A 22541-nucleotide genomic window follows, 5' to 3' on the forward strand; every position below is an offset into this window, starting at 1 on the left:
GTTCTTGTTGTTCTTGTTACTGTTTTTTTGCAGTGTGTAGCAGACGTGGGGCAAAGAATCCAAGATGGGCAAACAACTCGGCAACGTGGGTGATTATGGAAGACGTTGCTTACAAAGTGAAGTAGTGGAATATAACTTGATGTGAAAGTGGGCTGCTTTCAGCAGTTACAAGAGAAGCACGGTTTGAAACAAAGACACAAGATTCAGAAGTCATCAAACTAATCAGTCTTTTTTTTATTTATTTATTTTTATTTCTAGGAATATTTTAACTTTTAGCAGTAACTTTTAACAATTTGTAACATTATAAATTTAAAAGATTACAATAAAAAAAAAAATTCTGTGTTTATTTCACTCTTTCGATTGTTAATTGTTCCAAAGAAATCCTTGTACTTTCAAGACATTAGAACCTTTACATATTCGTCTGATTTTCTGTTTGGTTGTTTGATTAAAATTGTTGTTAAATCTCTATCGATCAAGACTTAACAAAAATTTTACTGACACAAAGATAAACTTAAAACAAATGTTGAAGTAGTTCATTCACTTCTTCAGTCTCCAATCCTCAATTCCATCTGCTAGTAATTTGAAGAAGAAAAAAAAAACAAAGAAAGTCATAACAATTCAACTAATGCAAATCAAATTGAAATTGTAATAATTTATATGTATATTTAATATTTTTATATATTTATATTTAAATTTGTAATTCAAGTTTTAGGTTGCTAGGAATCTTTGTCTAGGCCTAGCCTTGAATTTAATCCAAAAAGAAAAAAAGAAAAAAAGAAGAAGATAAAATTCATTAAACCCTCGTGGTTTAACTGTAAAGTACTTTATCTCCTATATTTTAAAAATAGTCAATTATCCCCATCTAATTTGGATCGTTTTACAATTTACTTCTTCACCATTAATATTTCTGTCTAAATAAACAAAGTTTGTACTTCATACTCTATCGATTATGGTCAGACTAATCAAAATTCAACCAAATCAATACCCAATTTGATTATATACATATATACATATATATATACATATATATATGTGTGTGTATATAAAATTGTGTATAAATAAACCTACATATATATATATTAACGGAAATTCTATGTAATGTGTATATGTAAACCGATGTACGTATATATACATAATGAGTTAACTCAGTAAAATCCTTTGTGTAAACCTGTGTATATGTAATGAGTTGACACACTAGTTTAAGAGGGTAAAATAGTAAATTTTTAATTTTGTTAGTAGAGTTAGGTGTTACAATTTAGTCCAAAAACCATATGAGGGTATCTTATTAAACCACAAAGGATAAAATGAATTTTATCCCAAAAAAAAAAAAAAAAAAAAAAAAAAATCAATATGTATCTCATTTTATTTTGAATTTAATTCTCTCTGCGTGTATTGATTTTTTCTCTACGTATTTCTTTCTACTAGTTAGACCAAATGCATATTTAGAAAATTTCTGTATATACAAGATGAGTTTTTTTTCTTTATTTTTAAATTTTTTATTTTACCAACAAAAAATTTATTAATAAAATGAGTATACATTGGAGAGAAACAAGAACAAAACCACTCGTCTCCAACATATAACAGCCACATTAACTGTAAAACACTAAAATATCAAAACATTACGTACAATTACATAATTGCTGGCAAGCTACTTAGATACCAACATATAAGACCAAAAGCAAACAAAAGGAACTCAATTAACCAACAAATCAAATAAATTAAACGAGGAAATATCTCTGTTGATATCATTTCCTCCTTGCTTTGGTGAGAGTGATCCCCAGTAGTGGCAGTGCCGCCAATCTGTAGGCAGTAAGCACCAAATTGAGGTCCCTTAATTGTGCCCATATGAGGGTAACAGCAGTAATAATGGAGCTATGGTGTCACAGAAAATGAATATGTGAAACCACTTGTGTTTTAGCATAGTTGGCATGCCTTGGTCAGGTTCAATGTTGTTATAACCACCGGGTATTGTGCAACCAGCTGCAAAAGTTACAGTGGCAATGAGGGTGGACACAAATAGAAGAGTGTTGAATCGGTCCTTATAGCTGTCTATGTTCACTTTCTCCAGTTGCATAGATGCTTGTTTCTTTTTAGCATTGACGGCTTTTCTACAGTAAGCTAGCGGTGCACCAGCGGCTTTCAATGCAGTCCATGTTAACCGTCGCAAGATAAAAATGTCTCACAAATTTAAACTATGACCACCTAATGGCTATTGAAATAGCAGGCCATTAAAATTCCTTCCAGTCAATGCTAAATAATAATTCGTAGTACTATGAAAAGGAATGTTCACACACAGACAACCTTTGGAGAACTTTAGCTTTAGCACACTAAGTGAAAAACATTTCGAGATTGTATATTCGGACTGGCACAAGATTCACAATAGTTACCATTACAAAACATTAATCATGAATAATAACAAAGGAAACTCACATGTAGGTCCTAATAAGTGAACTTATTGTCTAATAGGTCCTATGGGAAAAATTTGTTATAAAAAAAATCATCAATTGTAAGTTTTAGCGACAATTTGTAAAAATCATGACCAAAAAAAATTACTAATTGTCAATTTTTAGCGACGTATATAAAAAATTATTACAAAAAAATTATTTTGAACGACAATTTTACCAAGACTTATTTTTAATAGGACTTGATAAGAATTAAGTCCAACTATTAGGACCTATTAGTAGTTTACCCAAACAATAGATATAGCTTTGCTTGGACCCTATTTTTGACATATTAATGTACGTGGAATTGATGCAAATAAAAATAGATAAATAACATGAAGAATCAAGAGCAGACATACCCTCATTTTGTTATGTTTCATTAGGTATCTGAAGTGTAGGGTTATTTAATTAGCTGAGTGCATACCTTTCGAAATGAGGACATTCTTTCCATGTAGTATTCAGCAGAATCAAGAGCAGACATACCCTCATTATTCACTATAAGTCCACTCTTTCATCCCATGTTAGGGTACTAACAATCTTTGGATGCCAATCCAAGGTAGCCAAATGCAAGGTTGTGTTTCCATGCTTATCCCTCATGTTTATAAAACTTCTCGACCTCAGGAGTTTGGAGAATGTAACTAACCATTTTATGTCCTCTGCTCTTGGCTGCAACATGAAGAATATTTTGACCATGACAGTTGAGCAGTTCCCTCGAATCAGGCCAATACTGAAGCAACGCCCGGACAACATCAACATGGCCTTTAATTGATGCTAAATGAATAAGAAGTAAGCCATTGTTGTCCCTTGCAATAGCACCTGAACTCTGTCTTCCTAACAAGTCTTGAACCTCTTCAAGATAGCCCAATCATGCAATCAAGTGAAGTGGAGTCCTTCCTTCTTCATCTCTTAATCGAATGAACCTTGGTTCTGATTTCAATAAGGCATCAAAAACACCTGGGATTTTAAAATAAATTGAGAAACAAAAATGCAAAAACCAAAGAGAAATCAAGAATAATTGTCAGAATTACCACGGTTTCTTTTTAAAATGGCAGCATGAATAGGTGATTACCGTTTAAGTCTTTCATTTGTATTTTCAATCCCAACTGTATCACATAGAATATGCGTGACAAATTCCTAAAACCCTACTTCAGCAGCGAAAAACAGAGCTGATTTCACTTCATTGTTCAGATAATATAACACTTCTGGATCTACCGTGATCAAATAATAAGCTACAACTTGGTGACCGTTCATCAAGGCCTCGTGTAATGATATGTTGCCCTTTTCATTTTTTACCCTCAAAAGCAGATTATCCCAATCAACATATCTCTAAATTTTCCCACCATTTTCAGAACACATTTGAATCCCCGGAGCATATATATCAACCAGATCAATGTCAAACACTAAGTACTTTTTCCCTTTTTTTCTCTTTTTGTTGAGTACTCAATAACAATGTACTTGATAAAATACTTTGAAGTAGTCATCCTCAACATACAGAAGCCCAAGAATTGCAAAAAGTCACGCCAACTGACCTCTAAAGCAACAAAAATTATTGAGATTACTTCAAAGAGACATAACAATCGAGTAAAACTGATACAAGGGAAGCCAAATACTCACCTAAGACTGAGGAAAGATATCAGCGAGAAGATTTTTGTACCGCTTCACAGACTGTCTCGACCTTGCCCGGAGGGAAGGATAGAAGAAACAGACTATACCACAAATGGGCAAAACCCGCCTCAACATAACCCCCATTTTCCAAGGAATTGACTTCAAACCCCTCCCCTGAAAAACCAAATCACAAATTCAAAGCAAAATTCACCAAAACAACACTGACCCAATTGACCAAATGAACAATAATTCAGAAGAATTCCCAAAAATTTCATTTTTGTGGCAATTTAACAAATTGAACACAACAAAATTGCCAAAGAATAGGTCAATAAACATATAAATTTTGCAAAATTCAAACAAATTTATCAAAATCTAAATCATACCCTTCAATCGAAACAATACTAAAATTCATATACTGAACAATCCAATTGTTAAGATCGTGATCTAGATAAGCCTACCAACGAACGAACAAATTTGAGACAAAAAACAAAAAGGGTCTAAATATTTATTGGGTGGGTAAAGGGTCTAAATATTGATGAGTAAAGGAATGAAAAACTAAATAATTTCCACAAGAAGCTCTGGTTATCAATCCAAATGCCAATAATTAATGTAAAGAAACTAAAAATTGAGAGAATACTCTTCCAAAGGCCCAACCCCATATGGACCTCTACTAGTATAAATCCTCTACCCACCAAGCAAGCTGCCATATCTCCCCTCAATCGATCTTCTCCAAAGACTATGCCTCTTTAGTGTGAATCTCAATAGCCATTTTTCTAATATCGCCTTACTAAATAAGTCCAGCTTCCTAATCCCAACACCTTATTGAAACCTCACTACAAAAATAGATTTCCATTAACTACTATACAATCTTTAAATTCTTTCGATTATTAACCGATTTTTTAAAATTTAGTTGAAATTCCAACCAAACTAATAGACAATATAAGAAAGCCATTCTTTCCCAGAATGCCAATTTCATCAAATATTCAGAATTTATAGCCGATTTTTTGCTATCTGAAACTTGATCAATTCAAATTCAATCAACCAATCTGAATCCAACTCTTGTGAAACTTGGATAAATTAGGAAACTTTTAAAGCTTTGTTCCCAAACAATCAATTTAGCTATGATTTTCTACATAGAATTATAGCAATCTATTAAAAATTACAGCCAAAACAAGAAAACAGAGGCAACCTCTGAAAACCGTACAATTAACATATTAAGAAAATAAAGGCAGATGGAAGAACTCAAAAATCTTAGAACTCCACTTTTTAAAAATAATTTGGCACCTTCAGACAACATAGTGACCCAAATAATAAATTCTTCACTTAAAATTGAGGCGCCACAAAATAACTACCTCACAATACCTGTTTCAATCAACTCTATACGAAAAAACTTGGGGACCTAAGTTACTAAGGTTAGTAACTCACAAGTATTCCTCCAAGACCCTCAGAAGAATATGCATGGACAAGTTCCCTCTCTCATTTCTTATACATGGTGATTATTAAAGGAAGAAACAAAAATAAACAAATAAATAAATTTATAAAATTTAGAAAAAAAAAACTCAAAACCGATCTAGCGTGTTGATGTGCACAACCATATTCTTTAATCAAATAACAACAGAAACAGATCACAGTTCAATTCCACTGGTTGTCAGATTTATGGCAAACCAAGCCACACTGCTATTGATTGCTGGCATCGAATGGATCCATCTTTCAAACCACTGTCTTCCTCATCTCCAGTTCCAGCTAATCCCTCAAACTCAAGAGCCTATGCAGCAACAATTCCCTCATCTTCTTACAATTCTTCACCACCTCGTTCTTCCTCTGTGCCCTGGTACATTGACTCAGCTGCTACAAATCATCTCACGAATGATCTCTCAAATTCCATCTCTCACAGCCTTATGAAGGACAGGATCAAGTGACTGTTGGTAATGGTTCCTTTTTGCCCATTCATCATATTGGCACAGGTCTTTTGCCTGCTCCTACCTGTTCTTTTACTTTGAACAATTTGTTACATGTATCTGCTATTGCGTACAGTCTTTTGTCTGTTCAATAGCTCACTCGTGATCATAATTGTGTTATTATTTTTTATGCTAACTCTTTTCAAATCCAGGACAAGCTTACGAACAAAATTCTTCATAGTGGATCTAATGTGGATGGCTTATATCAGTTCTCTCCTTCTCATGTTGCTTTACCACAGGCCTATCATGCTCACTCACCTGCTTCTGTTAGTGCACTCACTTGGCATCAACGATTGGGGCATCCTTCCCCTTTAAAGTTTCAACACATTATCAAGCATTTGCCTTATTTTTCTTCTGATCATATTGATTGTTCTTCTACTTGTAATAAGATTGCTTCTTGTACAAATTGTATTGTTGCTAAAATTCATAGACTGCCATTCAAGCTCTCTAATACTTCTGTGAATGCTCTCTTTTCTTTGGTTCATAGTGATATTTAGGGACCCTTTAACTCTTCTGCGAATAGCTTTAAATACTGTGTTTTGTTTGTGGATGACTTTAATAGTTTTTTTTGGGTTTACCCCTTACATTACAAGAATGAAGTTTTTGCTAAGTTTTTAGACTTCAAATCTTATGCTGAAAATCAGTTTCACACCTCTCTTAAAATTTTACGCACTGATGGTGGTTCTGAGTTTGTTAATAAGAAGCTTGATTCATTTATTGCATCTAATGGAATCATTCATCAGCAGAGTTGCCTCTATACTCGGTCTCAAAATGGTGTGGCTGAGAGGAAGCACTGACACATTTCTGAAAAAACTAGTGTTCTTATTCATCAGTCAAATTTGCCTCTTTCTTTTTGGTTTGATGCTATCACTACTTTAGTTTTTCTCATTAATCGTTTGCCTAGCTCTACTTTGCATAATGTCTTGCCCTATGAGACTCTTTTTCATCATCCTCTTGATTATTCTTCTTTTAAAGGGTTTTGGCTGCTAATGTTTTCCTTGGCTCAAGCCTTACACTTCTCATAAACTTCAACGCCAAGTCTACCTCTTGTATGTTCTTGGGGTATCACCCTTTCATGGAAGGGTATCGGTGTTTAGATCCCTTCACAGGTAAAATTCATATCTGCAGACATGTTCTTTTTAATGAATCTTGCTTCCCCTTCTCTTCTCTTCCTCATACTCCTCCTCTTTCTCCTTCTTCTTTATCTGGTTTTTTCTGGGGCCCTACTCCTGTTTCTCATCTTGTTTCTCAACCTTCTCCTCCTTCAGGACCTGTTTCTCCACATTTAGTTCCTTCAATTTCTTCACATTCAATTCCTTCTGTTTCTCCACATTCTGCTTCTTTAGTTCCTGCTTTTCCTCATTCGGTATCTTCTCCATCCCTATTCCCTTCTCCCATTCCTATTGATTCTCTCTATATAAATCTTCATTTGCCTCCTCCCCCTTCTGTCCCTTCTCTAGTTTTCAATTGTCATCCTATTCTTACTAGGTCCAAGACTCAAACATCTTTGTGTCTTGCTGCTTCTGTTTTTAAGCCTTCTCTATTCCTTACTACTGAGCCTTCTACTGTCAAACAAGCTGTGTCTTCTCCTGTCTGCGTTCAAGCTATGCAAGAAGAATATAATGCCCTTCAACAACAAGGTACCTGGGATCTGGTTCCTCTTCCTTCTCACAAAGTTGCTATAGGTTGTAAATGGGTATATCGCATCACAAAGAATTCCGATGGAAGTTTTGCTAGGTACAAGGCTCGGTTAGTGGCCAAGGATTATTTACAATAAGAGGGTATTGACTTTCAACAAACTTTTAGCGCTGTGGCTAAGCAACCAACCATCAGAATTTTACTCTTGGTGGTTCTTCATTTTCAGTGGACTTCGAAGCAATTGGACATTTCCAATGTTTTTCTTCATGGTAAGCTTGAGGAGGAAGTGTTTATGTTACAACCACCTGGGTTTGTTCATTCCACACATCCTACTCATGTTTGAAAATTGAAGAAGGCCTTGTATGGTCTTAAACAGGCCCTAAGGGCCTGGTATTCCACTTTTTCAACTTTTCTTCTATCTCAAGGATTCATTAATAGTCATTCAGACTCCTCTCTTTTTGTTCAGAAGACTACCTCCTATATTACTATCATCCTCATTTATGTGGGTGATATCCTTTTGGCTGGTAGTAATTCAAGTCTTATTGATCAGCTTCTTCTTCAAATGCACAAGGTTTTCTCTATGAAAGAACTTGGCGAAATTTCATATTTCCTTGGTATCTCAGTTCAAGCTTAGGCTCATGGTTACTTTTTATCTCAGCAAAAGTATGCCACTGACTTACTCTCCAAAGCTGGCATGCTTAACTGTAAACCATGCTCTACTCCATTGGTTGTCAAGCCCTCTTTATCTGCCATTGACTCCTTGCCCTTTGCCAATCCTTCTTTTTATCGCAGCATAGTTGGTGGCCTGCAATATCTTACAATTAATAGGCCTGACTTGGCTCTCGCAGTAAATCAAGCTTGTTAGTTAATGAGTTCTCCTACCAATGGTCATTTTCAAGTGTTAAACGCCTACTTCGTTATGTAAAAGGGACCATCTCCCATGGTCTTAGTTTTACAGCTGGTCCCCTTCAACTGCAAGCATTTTCTGATTCCAACTGGGCTGGGGACACTTCTGATAGGAGGTCCACTTCTGGGTTTTATGTTTTTCTTGGCTCGAATTTGGTTTCATGGTCTGCTAAGAAACAAAGCACTATGTCCAAATCTTCAACTGAGGCCGAATATCTGTCCTTAGCTCACACTGCAGCAGAGTTATGCTGGTTGCAACAATTGTTAAAGGATTTGCCTGTTCCCACCTTTGTTTTCATGACCTCTCTGACGATTTCTGGCGAGGAGATGACGATGGTGGACATTTCGCCAAGTTGGAGGTGCATCAAGGGTCCAAATTTTGTGGCCAATTTTTTCAATGTGTGATGGGCTAGTGATGAGCCAAGAAGTTGGTGAATGTTTCCTATGAGAGGTAGTTTTCTTGGACCTGGGGTAGTTTTGGGATAGAGTTTTTGGGTTTGAATCTCTTCATGTTCATGACTAGAACGAAGATGAATTGGAGGGGGCTAAGAGGAGAGGAATGGGTGGGAATTGAAGCTTCATATTGAAGGAAACTGAGGTTGAAGAGGGTGTTATGAGCTTGTTAGAAGACATGTCCTTTATAGTATAGTTTTTGTTTTTCACAAAGTCATTGTAGTTGCCATTTATGACTTGTATGATTAACTCAAAAAGTTGTAATAGGGACCCCGAATTTCTTTGCTTTTTTTAATCTCTGCTTGGGGGCTAAACTTTGAATTTCCAAAGGAAAATTTTCTATGTAGCAAGGGCCATATTTTAGAACACCATGACAACCTTAGGTTGATGATTTTTGCCTATGCCGACTGAAAGATCGAAGTCAAACACATATGACATAAGAAAACAGTGTATTATCATAAACCCACATAATTGTTAGCCAACGAATATTTCACAAGTAACCCTATGTTTGATTTGACAAAAAATATTTTTAATAAAAAAAGGTTTTTTTATATTTTCAATAAATTTGTTTTTCGTTGATTTTTGTTTCAAAAATATATGAAAATTATTTTACAAAATATATTTTCTGCTCAACTAGAGAAGAATACATTGAATCCATTTCTACAAAGTAAATTCAAAAGCAATCACCCATCAACCATTAAGTCCGAGTGTACACCAAGAAAGATTGCCCACAATTTATCCCATGTAAATCACTATAAGAAACACAGTCAACTCACTTGACGTGGCTTTTACTACTTTGCCAAATATGAAAAGTTGTAAATGGTATGGGCCATAGTCACTAATTTGTCCCATTGAGTCATACATTCATAGAATCACATTATTAAATAAATTCAAGTCAAATTTGAGTGGCCATGTGAAAACTGTGCAGAGTGTGAAAGTGATTACAAAAATAAAATAAAAAAGAAAAAATCTTATGTTCAAGACTTAAAACACACAACCTGTTGTGTAGGGAAAACAAACACTTGCCACTAGATTCTCACAATAATTCAATTTCTACAATATTTTGTTTACAATCAACTAGTAACTATATTTTATACTGCTCATAAAATATTTCCTTAGCTGAGTCATTTGACTCTAGTAGGTTTATAATTGAAGTTCGTAAGACTGTGTTTGTGTTTGGGTCATGGATTTGGAGAATGATTTGTGAAGGAAAAAGAAAATGGACTGATTTGTGAAGGAAAAAGAAAATGGACGAGAAATGTGAAATAAGATAGGTTTGTGTTGTATCAGGAGAGATACTAGAAGCAAAGATACTGAAATTGTGAAGAACTGGCTACTTCCATCATCTAAAAGTTACGGTTTGCTTTGTTTCTCCTGCATTTCTGGCATATTTCCTTTATCATTTCAGTAATTCTAGGATCAAATTTTAGCTTGAGGCATGTACATCGACACAATGTCGTACCAAATTTTCTTTTCTGGTCATCCAAACACAGAAAGAAGGAAACAGAATAGAGCAGAGAAAGAAAAAATAACACAGCTTGGAATGCAGCCCAGTGAGCAAACTCAATTGCAAGAACTTTAGCAATTCAGAAAATTAAATTATTCAGCATACTTTCTCCTCCTATTATCAACCATGTCCTCCCATTCAGAGAAAAGCTAATTTGCAAGCTGAACAATCAAAGAATTTATCCACAATCTTAATTTTGAGTGAACAATCATACAACAACCTTATCTCTACATATTGGATGAAGTCTGTTAATGTGCTATATCTTCTTTCTTGTCACACATTTTTCAATTATGACAATCACAAACAAGAGGGGGGGAAAATCAATGTAACAATTATACCACGTTATCATCAACACGTGGTATCACCATTCATTTATAATTTTTTTAACTCTCAATGACATTTTCGGGGAAATGCCAAGTTACTTGCACTCGAGGATTGACATCGACATCCACCTTTAAATGGAAATTTGAGGGCAAGCGGCCATTCCCTTGATTCCTACTAATAAGAATTTTACTCCATGAGAAATTGAACAAAATGGGCCGAATCAGCCTATTTCTTGCGTGTACAAATTGAATCCTTTTTTGAGAAAGGAACTAAAGATGGAATGGTTTCTCAGCTGGAGAGAAAAAAATGTCAAGAATCCTCTTTTTTTCTATAACACAACTGATGTTTCTTCAGAACACTAATAGATTAGTGAAGCTTGAAACTATCTTCAATTGACAACTCATTTCCATTTACATTAGATGACAATTTCCATTCAACAGCTTGTAATTTACTACTCTAACAGAGACTTCATGACTGTCAAAGCATATATTTACTGAAACAACAAACACAAAAGGAAGTCATGTGACAAGGCATTAACATGTTATTACATAGTCATAGCAAATTTGCAGTCTTGGAAAAAGAAATGAAGAAAAAAATGTAACTTATATTTTATTTGCATTTCACTCGCTTTTCTCTTTTTATTTTCAAATCCTGACCCAAATCCATGATCCAAACACATATTTAGGAAACAAAAAAATTCAACACTGGGAAATAAAATCTTGTTACGTTTGCAATGAAAATTGATTGATTTGTATGGCCAATTTTTTCGAATGAACTTTTAGCAATTCAGTTAGGATTTGGTTTAAATTAAGGTAGCTTGCAATTTGTAACTAAAGGTGCAACGTGAGCGGGTACAGTAAGATTGAAGAGTTATCCAAGTTGTTTTGAGAGTTGCCTGAGGCCCCCAAGCCCGACCTCTAACCTAATTTTGTGTGTCCAAGGCAGCCTTGAGCTCAATAAATTGAACTTGGGCTATGCTCCAATTAACAACAAATTTGAGCTGAATTTTTTTTTTATCATCCACCCTTCAAGGATGACAATTATTTTATCAACCACCTTTCAAACAAGCTAGACCAACATTTAAATATTGATAGCATTAAAGTAACACCAAGTAATTATTTAGTATTTAAAAAACATAGTGGAGACAACCAAACCTATGCTCATTTCCACCACTTCAACTTCAAAAAATTATTTTTTGTCATAAAGTATTTAATGAAGATTCCTAGAACAAAGCCACATGAAAAACGTGACAAAATCCAAATGCTAACCATAATCGGACCCCCACAAGTGACAGAAGGCATTAACTCGTGTCATTCCAGTCATCATCCACCAGAACACAAACTGGGATCCCAAAATTTTGTTTAAAAAATTCTTGCCACAATTATAAAATTTTAACAGCCTATCACCCCTTTAAATCCAAGTCTGTTCTAGCTCTTTCAAACGCTTCAAAGTCTAGAACCTTTCTTTCACCTTTTCAAAGCCAAATCATAAAACATAACTATATAACCTTAGGCATGTAAATCCTATGGTCTCATGTGTGACATTTACTTCTTCACTGGTCCCTAAACCACACGACCTACTACGCAAGCTCCCTAATTATTGCCACCAGGGTTTTGGGTTGCAGGATACCAAAAATACTCTTAAATGTGGAGATTAATATCTTCATTGGATGTGTGAGCTTGTGGCCAGCCAATAAAACTACACAAATCCTTTTATCTCCTTCATGGAGTAACTAATATTTTTAATGATACACATACCAAACTCGAACATGAATTTGCTAAGCCAATATTTTTGCTTATCAAACAATGTGGCATCAACTCAACAACTTGAATTTTTAAAATATCTAATATGTTCCTATTCATGGCAACACTTGCACCAGTAAAATTTCACAAAAAAATAAATATGAGCGACCTTTTCAATCAATACTCTCCATATCACCATTTTCATACTACAATTAATCACAAAATTCCCAAGTCTATAGAACAAGTGCTAGTAAATATCTCTAGTTTGATCCCCCAATCGCCATTGAAGATGCAAAAAAAATAGAATAGACTACAATAGCAACGAGTAAAAGCAATGCTCAAAGATTAACATATAACATTATTTTCAAGGTGAATTCTCTATCTAGTAGCCAGCATTTCTATTACTCAAAATGATTAAGAATGTAACAAGGGGAATGGTTTGAGTTGTAACTTGTAAGATAGCATTTCAAAGTTAAACACTTGGCAACGCCCAGTCTTCTATGACTGAAATCCAATTTAAAAGCAACTACATACAAAAGTGAAAACCTCTAAAAGGTTGCTAAACGATGCGAGAAAAATAACAAGAGTCATGACATGAAACTCATATTTAACTCAGTGCTTTAAGAAAACTAAACAACTTAAAATTCTGAAATTCATTTTATCCCCCCCAACCGCTGCTGTAACTGTTATCTCATTTCCAAGCCTTTGAACTTTATCAATTCTTCAAATCTCTCGCATATCCCCCAAAATTCAGAGCACTATATCGACATAAAATAGAGCTCCAATTCACAATCTTGACTTCACACAAATCAGCCCACTAAGCCAACATTTGTTTGATAACTACTTTATGACTATTTTCAACAATTCATGGACTTAAACAATTCTTTCATTTGATCAAATGAAAGACTTTTACTTTGACTTTATTGCCATGTGTCATCATTCAATTGATTCACCTGTTGGTTGGAAATTTTACAAAAATGAGTGCAAACAGAAATGTACAGTACTAATCAAGGTTCACAACCCCAATAGTTTTCTTGCCTGTGACCTTTTCAATCAGTGCTCTTCAAATCAGCATTTTCTTACCATAATTAATCACAACATTCCCACATCGATATGGAAACAAGTGCTAGTTAATATCTCCAATTTATCCCCCAATCGTCATTGAAGAAGAAAAACAAAATCAAATTATCAACAATTTTGTTTATTGATAAAAAGGTGTGGAAGAGATGATGTTGGAAGCTCACCTGGACTACAATAGCAACGGGTAAAAAACTGCTCAAAGAGTAACATATAATATTATTTTCAATATGAATTCTCTATCTAGTAGACAACAATTCTATCATTGTAAGATTGCATTTCAAAGTTAAAACCTAGGCATGGCCTTGTCTTCTGTGACAGAAATCCAATTTAAAAAAAAAATTACATACAAAAATACAAATCTCTAAAGGTTGCTACATGATGTGAGATAGAAAACAACAAAAAACCATGACATGAAACTCTTATTTAACTCAGTGCTTCAAGAAAACTAAACGACTTAACAAAACTTTAGAATTCAATACCGCAACAAGGGTAAAGCTTTTGAAGTGGTCCGTGTATGGCTGTTATCCAGATGCTCACCCACTCAAATGCAGTAGCTAGGTGAAACACCCCTTCAAGTGGATACCATTGCTTTATTGTGCTACTTAATGGAACAAACCTAGTTTTGAAATAAGAACATCAATAACTCAAATATAGCATATAAGTAGAAACCATAAAAGATAATTCAACAAAGTAATGCTGCAAAGATAAATTCCAATTACCGAATAATGCCATTTGTCTTTATTGATTTCTTCTTTCACTGCATCAGTGGGCACCCTTCTTAGACCTTTTCACCTTCTTATGATGTTTTCCTTCAACAATTTTCATAAGCCATTCGGGTCTTCGAGTTACAAACATAAGATATCCCATAATCATTCCAAATAAAAATCCGCATCCATACCCCAACACTACAACTTGCCAGTTAAATCCGCTTGACTTGTCTGAATTCTCATCTTGTTGGAGTGTTGGTGGAGGTGGCAGTGACAGTAGTTCCTTACATTTCTTTGATAAAGGCAATCCAGATAAGGCCACGTTCCCACCATATGAATCACTTCCAAATGTATTAAACTGGCTCCCTTGAGGAATTGGTCCTCCTAGTTGGTTGTCCGAAAGGTTTAGTACCTCAAGAAACGTCAAACTTTTCAATTGCTGAGGAATCTCCCCAACAAACTTGTTTGAGGAAAGATCCAATGATTCAAGGTTTTTCAAATTTCCAAGTGAAGTTGGAATGCGGCCTTCAAGGTTGTTATGGGATAAGTTAAGACCCCGAAGTGAATTAAGCCTCCCAATAGATTTCAGAATCTCTCCTTGGAATTTATTTCTTGAAAAATCAATGATTGATAAGACTGTTAAGATTCTTGATAATTCAATCTCATATCCTTTAATCATCACCACCACAGAATCTTGATAATAGTTGTCACCCATGTATTTCAATTTCATTTCATGTTCATCAACATTCATCATAGCTCGAAATTGTTTTATATAATTTGTTGGCAAAAGGCCAGTGAACTCATTGCAAGATATGTCAATAATTCTCAACTTAGGAAAAGGATGTTTGTCTTTGGTCTTGGAGGTGCCTATGTGACCATGAAACCTATTAAACCTCAAGACAAGAACCTGCAATTCTACAAGAGTTTCCAACCAGTGGGGGAATGTATCATTTATCTTGTTTTTTCCAAGATCTAGAACTTCCAAGTATTCACAATTGAGCAAAGATCGTGGAACTTGTCCTTCAATTTGGTTGCCATTCAGGTTAAGATTCCTTAGGAAATTGCCTTTGGTAAATGTTGCAGTAAAGGTGCCAGAAAAGCTATTAGTCCCTAAATTCAGCACTGAGAGACTGTTGCTCAAGTTTCCCAAACATTGTGGAATCAACCCGCTCAAACTGTTATTAGACAGATCAAGAACTCCAAGTGAACTCAGATTGCAAATCAATGTAGGGATTTCTCCGGTCAATTTATTGTTTGAGATAGAGAAAACATATGTGGTGTTAGGTGGAATAGGGAGTGGTCCTCGGAGTGAGTTGGAGTGCAGGTCAATAAGCTGTAGATTCTTCCATGGAAGGCGCTCTAAACTTGTAATGAAATTATGAGAAAGATTTAAATTTTCCAATGAATCTTTCCCCACATTGAATAACCATTTTGGAACTTCACCGTGAATTTTGTTGTTTGAAAGGTCTAGAGAACGCATTCTGGCTTGTTCTCTCAAGAAGTTTGGGAATTCGCTCAAGTTGCAAGAAGCTAATCCTATAGTGTCAAAGTTGGTCAAGGTAGAGTTGACACTGTTGTTGATGCTCAATGAGAGACCATTATATGAGAGATCAAGATAGAACAGATTTTTAAGCTTTAGAAGCTTATCTAGATCCAATACACCACTTAAGTTATTTGATGAAACCTGCAAGGAGGTTAGGTTCTGGAGTTCATAAACTAATCCTGGAATTGGTCCCTGTAGCTTATTGTTACTCAATCCTATACTAACCAGTGAAGGCAGAGCAAACAACGAAGATGGTATTGTCCCATTGAGTGAGTTATCACTCAAATGGAGAGAAGTTAGTTGGCTCATGTTGCCAAGGGAATCCGGTATTTGACCGTTCAAATTGTTTCCGTAAAGATACAAGCTATTAAGCTTTGCAAGGTTTGAAATTGATGAGGGAATTTGACCACTGAAACTATTAGACGAGAAGGCTAAATCGGTGATTTTTGTAAGGTTCCAAACAGAAGCTGGAATGGACCCCGAAAGGTTGCAGTAGTGGAGGTACAAAATATTCAAGGCTTTAAGATTGCTGATTGATTCAGGCAATTGGCCAGAAAAACTTATGTCGCCAAGATCAAGAAATTGAAGGGAACTAGTTGCATTGAAGTATGGAAATTTACCTGTGAGGTCCAGATTTCCCCCTACATAGAGCTCTCGTAGGTTTGGAAAGTGAAAAATGTTTTCTGAGAATTTCCCACGCAGTTGACATAAACCAAGACTGAGAGATGTCAAAGAAGATAGATTTAGCAAAGCATGAGGTAAAGGTGAAGAGATATTCAACCAATCAAGGTGTAGTTCTCTTAATTGGGTTAGGTTTTGAAGGAGCATATTGAAAGTGTGTTGTTCAAGTCTCACCGGAGAAGAATAGTAAGGATATTTCAAAAAAGAGAGGTCAAGGGAAACCAATTTGGACAGATGGCAGATTTTTGAGGGAATTCGGCCTGTAAAATTAGAGTGAGAGAGGTTGAGATGGGTCAAACTTGGAAAGGAGCCAAAATCAGGTGAAATTGTAGAGAAATTGAAGTCATTGAAGGCAAGATTGAGGGTTTGGAGATGATGAAGGTGGAAGAGGGTGGTGTTGGGTTGGATGGTGCCCTGAAGTTGGCTGCAACTGAGGTCAAGTCCAATCACATGACCGTTGGACCAGTCGCACGTGACCCCCTCCCACGAGCAGCAATCACTACTCTCATTCCAGAACACCATTTTAGAATGAGAATCAGATTCGCATAAAACAGAGGCATTAGCAGTTATGGTAAATGTTGTTTTAAATTGGAGAAGTGAAAATCTCTGGTCCTCAAGGCAGGTATGGCGTGCAGAAGTAGAAAAAGAAGAAGAAGACAAGAGAAATAACAGAAGAAATTGATGAAGAACAAACATAACCCAACTCATTTTGTTTTCTTACAGGTAGAAGGATTCGGAGAGATATGAAAAGGAGAGTATAGGAAGGATAGTAGTTTGATGATGGAGAAGGAATAAATGTATTACTCATTCTTATACACACTGCTAAGTCTTTCTATGGTAGTGGTGGTGGAGCAACCCAGCCCAGCCCGTCAAGCACGGCAACTGTGTAATTCTATCCACCACCCACATGACTTCCAAATTCGCAACAGTGATTTTTTGTGTTTAATTCCAATAAGAAATTATGTTGATATTTTTTACATTTTGTCTATTATGTCATTTTAGTTTAAGTAATTTTAATTAATTTTATTTCGAATTCTTAACTTTTAATTTTGTTTTAATTTGATTTAATTGATAACATTAATTATGGTTATTAAAAGAAAAAATGTTAATGAGTTAGTTGAGAATTGAATTAAAAGCGTGGTTTGTAACCACGCTTTTATGATTTCACAAAATTTCCGCACGACAGCTACAAAAACGGTGAAAGTGTGGTTCACAACCACGTTTTAGCCTAGTTTGGAAATTCCGTCCAAACTAGGCCTAGTTTGAAAAATAGGTTGCTAATTTGGCTTAATTTGGGAAAAACCCCTTTAAGTTCGCAACAGCTAGTCTTTGTCTTTAATTTCAGTGGTCCCAAAACTATTAGCAACGGTTTTCCATAAACCACATGGGAAATTATATGAGTAATCTTTACATTTTGTTTTTTATGCCATTTTTAGTTTGAATAATTTTGATAAGTCCAATTTTGAATTTTAATTTTAAATTTTGTGTTAATTTAGTTCAAATAATAATACTGATTAGGGTTCTTGAAAGAAAATATTAATGAATTGATTGAGATTGACTCATTGAATTGAACAAGTTTATAATTTTTTATCTATAAATGCATCACATGTGCCATTTATGTGTCCATTTTTTATCCAAAAAAATTAAAAGTTATAATTAATTTGACTAAATTGAGACAATTATAAATTTATATCAAAATCAAATCCATTAAAATTATAAAATCAAAAATGATATAAAAGTAAGAATTACTAATATAATTTGTCTGAATAAATGAAAAGTTGACAATTTTGAAATTGTTTTGCTTTTTTATAGCATAAAAAGTTTAAGATTCATTATTTTTTTATTGTCCCAAATTTTGAAAAATAAATTTGAGATGGTATTAACTAAAAGTGACGATTCATTTTATTGAAAAGTCGATAATCACATTCTAGAAATTTACATAGTCCAAAATAATATAGTACTCAAAATATAAAAGACTATTTTGCCCAAATATACTTTAAGCGTTGATTTTAGTAGTGGTCCCACTGCAAGTCAACAAGTTTGGAAGTAAGTGAAGAAAAAGTTGTAGTTGGAATTAGAAAGCAAGGGTGAATGGAACATTTTGAGATTGAAATTGTTAGAGAAATAGAAGACAAACAAACGTGTGGTTGGTGGGATGAAGAGAGAGAAATATTTCAAAGTCATCCAACTAATACAAGGTCTAGCCCTGGCTCTTTATGTTAAATAAGTCAACTTTAATCAAACTTTTTCCATCATTATGTCATAATTTTTTCCATTTTTATTTTAGTTAAATATTGATCTTGTGTACTCATTTTATGATCAAAATTTTCATTTCATCAGAGTTTCATATGAGATTATAAATGTGAAGAGTCTACTTATAAAGCAGTTGTTTAGATTATGAATTTAGATAAAGATTTAAAAATAAAAAAGGAAAGGAAAATAAAGAAAAATTTTAACTTATATTTTATTCACACTTTATTTCTTTTTTCCTATTTCTTTTTTTTTTTTCCTTTTCAAATCTCTATTCAAAAATGAGTTTATGTTAGTTTGTAAATAAATTTTTTTTTCAAATAAAATTAATTGAAAAACAAATTTATTAGTAAAATTTTTAAATTTTTGTTTAAAAACCAATATAAACTCATTTTTTGAGTTTACGTTTTTTCCTCAAATTTACAAATTGAGACAACTATTTATAAACCAAAAAAATTATCAAACAAGTTTTTATGATAGTTTTTAAATTTTTTTGTAAATATGAATTGAAAACTGAAAACGAAACGGTTACCAAACATGCCTTAGATGGTAAAAATATCGTAAAATTAACAAATAATTAAATAAGTTACCAACGTAAGAAATGACTTATCAAAAGATTTTTAGGGTATGTATGGTTTGATTTTTAGAATTTTTTTTTAAAAATTAAAAATTAATTTGGTTAAGAAATAAAAAATAAAAAATAATTATCATTTAAGGGTAAAAAATAATTATCATTTTAACTTTTGGACAGGTTATATACATAAGTATGATTGTTTCAATTTAATTTGTAAAAAATTATTTCTAACCACTTGAAAAATAAAAATTACATAAAAATGATTTATATTTATAAAAATTATATAGTTGATTATTATTTGCTATTATAAATTATTATTATATATATTTAATATTGGTCCCAAATTTATAAAATAAAATTTATATATATTAAAAAGATGTGAGTGTGTGAGTGTGGTGGGTGTGTGTGTGTGTGTCAGATAGATAGAGAGAGAGAGAGAGAGAGAGAGAGAGAGAGAGAATGCTCTACCTGAAGAGTGAGTGCAACACTGAAAACATGTTTTCAAAACATGTTTTTACATTTTTATTAAAAGCGCGGTTCCTAATCACGTTTTCTAAAAAAAAAAAAATTACTTAAAAGTGTGGTTTGTAATCACGCTTTCTTAATTAAAAGCGTGGTTAGGATTTTACAAATTTTTCACGGGAAGACCACAAAAACGGTAAAAGCGTGATTTGTAACCACGTTTTAGCCTATTTTGAGAATTCCGTCCGAACTAAGCCTAATTTGGAAAATAGCTTAGTATTTTGACTTATTTTGGGAAAAGCCCCAGTTTTTTATCCATCAACCATCATGACTTTTAAGTTCGGGGCTTTTCCCAAATTAAGCCAAATTAGCAACTTATTTCCCAAACTAGGCCTAGTTTGGACGGAATTCCCAAACTAGGCTAAAACGTGGTTGTGAACCACGCTTTCACAGTTTTTGTAGCTGTCGCGCGTAAATTTTGTGAAATTGTAAAAGCGTGGTTACAAACCACGCTTTTAAGTAAATTTTTTTTTTTTTTTTTTTGCTGAAAATGCAATTGTGAGCCACGCTTTAAATGTGCTTTTAAATAAATTTTTGTTTTTTTCATAAAAGCGTGGTTCGTAACCACACTTTTGCTGTTGACCAAAGAAAGCGTGGTTATAATCAACATTTTTATTTGAGAGTAATAGTGCTATTGTTAACCACGCTTTTAAAATATATTAAAATGTGATCAAAATAATACTTGAGTTCTCTGTAGCTCAAATGGTACTGCATTTGTTTTGCTCGCGCAGAGACGCGGGTTCAATCCACGGCATCTCCAAACGATTGCTATTTTTCAAATTAAATTCAACTCTTTTTTTTCATTCCACTCACTTTATACTTTATATATTTATTATGTAATTTTTGTTATCAAATTAAATTCAACTCTTTTTTTTCCTTCCACTCACTTTATACTTTATATATTTATTATATAATTTTTTTATTAAAAAAAAAGTAAAACGTTTGTTTGGTTAACTAAAAGAATTCTCTACAAAATACAATTTTTTTCAAAATGTCAACATAATTGTTTAAAAAGTATTCAGTGTGTTTGGTTTGAGTTTTTTTGGATTTAGTTATTTGAAAACTGTTTTTTTTTTTTTTCGTATTTTTTTGTTTTTAGTGAATATTTTTAAAATTTTAAACATTTTTTTACTTTTTTAGATGCACCTTAGTTAGATGTATCTAAAAAGTAAAAAATTTGTAAAAAAATATTTTAAAAAATTAATAAATACATAAAAATATAAAAAAATGTACTGAAAAAATGTATTTTGAAAAAAAATACATTTTAAAAATATTCACTAAACTATTTTTTCAGTACATTTTTTGTATTAGTAAATATTTTAAAAAATTAATAAATACATAAAAATATAAAATATATACTGAAAAAATAATTTTAGTGAATATTTGACAGGGTATTAACTAAAAGTGACCATTCATTTTATTGAAAAATCAATAATCACATTCTAGAAATTTACATAGTCCAAAATAATATAGTACTCAAAATACAAATAGTTTGCCCAAATATACTTTAAGCGTTGATTCTTGTAGTGGTCCCACTGCAAGTCATCAAGTTTGGAAGAAAGTGAAGAAAAAGTTGTAGTTGGAATTAGAAAGCAAGAGTGAATGGAACATTTTGAGATTGAAATTGTTAGAGAAATAGAAGACAAACAAACGTGTGGTTGGTGGGATAAAGAGAGAGAAATATTTCAAAGTCATCCAACCAATACAAGGTCTAGCCCCTGGCTCTTTATGTTAAATAAGTCAACTTTAATCAAACTTTTTCCATCATTATGTCATAATTTTTTCCAGTTTTATTTTAGTTAAATATTGATCTTATGTACTCATTTTATGATCAAAATTTTCATTTCATCAGAGTTTCATATGAGATTATAAATGTGAAGAGTCTACTTATAAAGCAGTTGTTTAGATTATGAATTTAGATAAAGATTTAAAAATAAAAAAGGAAAGGAAAATAAAGAAAAATTTTAACTTATATTTTATTCACACTTTATTTCTTTTTTCCTATTTCTTTTTTTTTTTCCTTTTCAAATCTCTATTCAAAAATGAGTTTACGTTAGTTTGTAAATAAATTTTTTTTTCAAATAAAATTAATTGAAAAACAAATTTATTAGTAAAATTTTTAAATTTTTGTTTAAAAACCAATATAAACTCATTTTTTAAGTTTACGTTTTTTCCTCAAATTTACAAATTGAGACAACTATTTATAAACCAAAAAAATTATCAAACAAGTTTTTATGATAGTTTTTAAAAATTTTGTAAATATAAATTGAAAACTGAAAACGAAACGGTTACCAAACATGCCTCAGATGGTAAAAATATCGTAAAATTAACAAATAATTAAATAAGTTACCAACATAAGAAATGACTTATCAAAAGATTTTTAGGCTATGTATGGTTTGATTTTTAGAGTTTTTTTTTTAAAAATTAAAAATTAATTTGGTTAAGAAATAAAAAATAAAAAATAATTATCATTTAAGGGTAAAAAATAATTATTATTTTAACTTTTGGACAGGTTATATACATAAGTATGATTGTTTCACTTTAATTTGTAAAAAATTATTTCTAACCACTTGAAAAATAAAAATTACATAAAAATGATTTATATTTTCA

General features: G+C 32.9%; 1 pseudogene across 2 annotated transcripts; it reads right to left on the reverse strand.

Annotated features, from left to right (window-relative positions):
* Positions 1–1569: 1569 nt before the first annotated feature.
* LOC114282341 (receptor-like protein 6 pseudogene) lies at positions 1570–17513 on the reverse strand (annotated as a pseudogene). 2 transcript variants are annotated; one of them, XR_014335695.1, is made up of 6 exons: positions 14374–17513; positions 14134–14270; positions 4056–4220; positions 3470–3972; positions 2866–3368; positions 1570–2209 (listed from the first exon to the last, which is right to left on the reverse strand). The product of XR_014335695.1 is annotated as a receptor-like protein 6 pseudogene, transcript variant X2 (transcript). The 2 variants fall into 2 exon arrangements; XR_014335694.1 differs by lacking the exons at positions 1570–2209; positions 2866–3368; positions 3470–3972; positions 4056–4220 and having other exon boundaries at positions 12901–14270.
* Positions 17514–22541: the final 5028 nt, after the last annotated feature.

Source organism: Camellia sinensis, chromosome 7 (assembly GCF_055761805.1).
Source record: "Camellia sinensis isolate YWXY chromosome 7, ASM5576180v1, whole genome shotgun sequence".
Taxonomy (NCBI): domain Eukaryota; kingdom Viridiplantae; phylum Streptophyta; class Magnoliopsida; order Ericales; family Theaceae; genus Camellia; species Camellia sinensis.